Below are 4,685 nucleotides of genomic sequence, written 5' to 3'. Positions count from 1 at the left end.
TCATTGCATATCGCATGCGCGAACAACAAACCACGGCAACATGTTGCAAGCTATTGAGGAAATAGCCCAGTTTGAGCGACGCACAAGCGACAAAGCGACACGTGTGACTTATCGTGTCGCCTAGATCTGTTGTTGTAATGTGCGGTTTTTCGTGTCGCCTATCTGTTGTTCGCACAATTAGCAGCGAACGCTTGCCAATAGACTGAAGGCACCATGTCGCTTGTCACTTAGTTGGGAACTCCCCCTGTAGCGCGTCGCTTTGGTCTCAGGACCCTTCCTTTAAGGAGCTTTCCGACCGAAGTAACAAGTAGCACGCGAATGCGCCATATGAACGTGTCGTTTGCTGTTTGGATGTGCAATGTGCAATGAATGCTATTTTACAGTCTGGAAGTGTGTGTCACTAGTGTGACAGTGTGGACATCCCGTGTCGCTTGTCCCATTAGTTTGAAAGTTTCCTTACACTCTGTCGATGGCACTAAGAAAGTTTTGTGGGAATCATCATTATCATCATCGCCGCGATTAGTTTAAAGCGGAAGAAAAGAGACAGTAAATATACAAAATACAAATGCTTCAGTGTGTATATCTTTAAAAGAAATGATGATGATAATAATAATGAACCTAATTCATACACAAAAATTTAGTTGCCAAGAGCATTCCACGCGTATTTTTTCTCCCGTATTAATAACGAAAGTATGAAAATAACAGGACGTGGTCTACTGTCTAGAATGTTCGTTAATATCTTCGCGACCACTGTACCAAATATCATAGCAATTATCACATTCATAGAAATGCTTCATGTAAAAGAATCAGACGTTGCAGCGAAAACTCCATTTACTTCCATTATAAGCAGACGAATACCAAGCACCGGGTTCAACACCAGCGCCTCTAGCGGATCATTTTCGAGTGGAACCAGCCAGAGCGCGCAGAACTGTGCCGTTTTCCACACTACGTTATTCAAGGCGCTGTACTCCCGCCTTCTGCTTGAGGAAAGTTGTAAGCCATCTGAATGTTGCCTAAGGGTAAAAACACAGTGAAGCACATCCCTCATCGCTAATTGCCTGAAACTCTCAGGGACAAGTTTCGGCAATTCAAAACAATGGAGTTAAATGGGGGAAAACATAGTGGAGCCCCGCTCATCGCAAGATGTTCCCAGGATCAAACACGGTTTGATTTTGGGTCCCTTTTTTCAAGTGGAAGGTCCTGTGATTGGTCCACTTTTCCCCTTCGTGGAAGACTCCCTCCTCATTTTCCCAGTTTCTTTTGACAGAGTTCCGCTCAACGGAAATAATGGGGACCAGTTTGAGTGGGAGAGGCTTGTTCGAGGGGCTTGACTTGGCTCCTTTCGATTAGTAAGGGTCGTTGTGACGCACTGTGTTTTTACCCTTACAAATTTCTGACCCCGAAAGAGCAGTGCCTACCGTCGCCCACCATATCTGGATGGAGAAGAGTAAGGGTAAAAACACAGTGCGGCACAAGGACCCTTGCTAATCGAACGGAGCCCGGTCAAGCCATAAAAATGTCAGGATATAATGAATGAACCAGATGTTGGACAGGCACCTCGAAAACCATTGCACAAGCCTCTCCCACTCAAACTGGTCCCCATTCTTTCCGTTGAGCGGAACTCTGTCAAAAGAAACTGGGAAAATGAGGAGGGTGTCTTCCAGGAAGGGGAGAAGTGACCTTGAGTGGACCAATCATAGAACCTTCCACTTGAAACAAGAGACCCAAGATCATACCGTGTTTGATCCTGGGAACATCTTGCGATGAGCGGGGCTCCACCATGTTTTTCCCCATTTGACTCCATGGTTTCGTTTCTGTTACTATGTCTGCTAGAGAAGGAAGGGGTGGGCCTACCCAAGACTACTAGAAGGAAAGGCTGGGGTCAGACACGCCTCTTTTCGCGACTGCCGCGGGTGTGACGTCATGGGCGGACAAAACCCAGCTGAGTCTTTACCCCATACGGAAAGAAACGTGGAAAGGCTGATTTGTTTTGTTCTTTTCGCTCCTTTTTTCTTGTATTTCTGGATTGTTGGGTTCAGGGTGAAAAATCCTGGAGGGGACGAGGGGGATTTCCCCCCAACCAAAAATTTCCCGGGGGAAAGAGTTTTTGTTATAACAATGAAAAGATAAGCAATTACTTTTAATTTCAAATATACTTTACTAAGAATAATATTGAAAACACACACAAATTAGTGTAGTTGTGAGTGTTGAATGCTTTCTGTCTCAAGAGATCATTAACAAATCTACATCAATACGCACAGTAAAAGTAAAGAAAGAATTCAAAACAATAATAACTATGAAATCTAATTGATTTATATTAACATAGTGCACAAACTAAACAAAAACTTACGCATAGTAAAACCACTTCAACTATGTCATAATTTATTAACATCTTTAACCGGTTAGTAATGGAATTAGTTAGCTGCTTTACACTATCTGATATGTATGAAAGTAACAAATTAATTTCTAATTAATAATCACAATAATTATTTTAATTGAGTAATTTATTTTTACTTTTAATAACATTACAAATATGTACATCGTATAATTCACACATATGTTTGTTGGGGGGGGGGGGTTGTAGGTTACGAACTTTCTCCCCCTCACCAGTTTTCAATGATTTTGCACCCTGGTGGGTTGTGAGGTGTTGCAGTTCACAATGCCTTCAGTGAGGTGTTGCGATGTGTCGTGATCTCCGATGAAAAAATAAAAACAGCGGGCGACAATATATAACTGAACACATCGCATCTAACGAGACTTGTTAGTGGATTGCGATACCAGTAGTCTCATTACACAACATCAGGCTACCACACACTTCAATTGGGTTACAATTATTAGAATAAAAAATAATAATATTGTAATTTTTTAATAAAGGCTCTCACGAGTATAGTAAGATAAAAAAAACTTCAAGCATACCCCTCCCAATTTAATATCCAGTTCCCCACCAAAATTCCTATGTCAATTTTAGGTTCACTGTTGGTATTGAAGAGTTGAATCTCGACCTCCTCCAAATAATTTAATTCTCAATCGGCATACCAAAATTCCCACAACAGTCTAAGCGCAACAGTAATTAATACTCAAGACTTGGCTATCTCCCATCCTAGTGCTCAATCCTTACTATAGAGTTGGAAACTTGCCCAAAAAAGGGTAATTCCACATCAGAATTCACGATAAAAAGTTAAGGTTTAATATGTAATAGCTGGCTGGATATTGTGCACCTCAAATAGTAGATACCGTGTTGCCGAGAGACGACACTGGTATGTCTCATCGCGTGAAAATGCCATCTCTTCTCGTGTCAAGTCTCGTTAACAACACTAATAATAGAATATAGTAACTGTTATAATTCCCTTGGAAATACACAACTTGCCATTTATATACGAGTGATGCTTAAATGACAACGTAGTTCAACTTCCGTCCTCCATTGTTCAATTATTTATTCAGTCAAATTTTCATCACAATCCCCCCCAAAGTTAAGTGGACTCAACCAGCTTTCACATACCCGCCTGTGGGCACCCCTGTTCGACATCCCACTAATATATATACGTATATAAAGTGACCCTCGACTTTCTTCAGTTCTATGTCTCACGTTTTCGTTCAGTCAAAAGTTTTTTAAAGTGTTTGTTACATAATACACACGGAACTTCCTCACATTCCTCCCTGTGTAGTTCAAAGATTCATAAGACTCAGAATTGTAATCTGAATAAGGAAAATTAATTAAGAAATAAATACCAATAGTCGAAGCAAAGTTACCAAATTTGAAGAAGTTAAGTGAAAACAGCTCCTCTCTCACTCATAAAAGAGAGCAATAAACGAGATTGTTTTCTTTTACATATTCAACTTATCCATAATTTTGGCTTTCTGCCTTTCTTTATTTAACAAAATTATTTTACGCATTCAACACATATTTTTCTTTCTGCCCTAACAAAACGCATTACTAGGTGTATTAACCCCAATTTTACATGAAACTAATGTTTCACAGAGGAATGTGACGACATATAAACTACCGATAAAATGTGTGCGTAAATGGCTGTGTAATCCAACTGTAAGGACGTACGTTATGTCGGATCCTAAGTAAGTGTGTGTATTCACTCCCAATTAGCTTTTGGGCATAATTACGGCTCTTTTTTGTTCATAATTACTGCTTTGATTCGGCTGCGAAACCGGAGCGTAGAGCGATCTGTCCGCGCGTGACGTCACGCCTGACGTCAAGGACCACGTGATCAGGTATGGCCCCAGCCTTCTCCTCTACTAGTCTTGGGGCTTACCTATATCCACAAGTTTCTTCTTGGCAGCAAAATCCTTGCTGGACAACGGCGTCTTCAACAAGTTCTACACCCCACCGCACAATCACACTCATTTTATTCCATAAAGCACTTCACTATCACACCACAGCACAGGGACGACAGTCCGCTTTTAATAGATGGAATTGGCAAAAGCAATACCTCGAGACTTTAACAAACACACAACAAGAAGGGGGAAACAAAAAGAAACCAGATCCAAAATCGGACTGGGAGGGGAATATCCCTTTCGGATATAAATAAATTCCCTCTCTTGCCTTAAAATTCCCTATATTTAGTAAAAAAAAAAAATACAATATAAAATATAAAAGAAATGCTCACAAATTGTGGGGATATATCCAGAAATTTCTATCAAAGGACATGTACAAGTGCTTTCTTAGGATAGTG

Source organism: Lepisma saccharinum, chromosome 9 (genome assembly GCF_977018435.1).
Source record: "Lepisma saccharinum chromosome 9, izLepSacc3.1, whole genome shotgun sequence".
NCBI classification, from domain to species: domain Eukaryota; kingdom Metazoa; phylum Arthropoda; class Insecta; order Zygentoma; family Lepismatidae; genus Lepisma; species Lepisma saccharinum.
The sequence above is the reverse complement of the archived record's forward strand: the minus strand, read 5'-3'. Positions refer to the sequence as shown.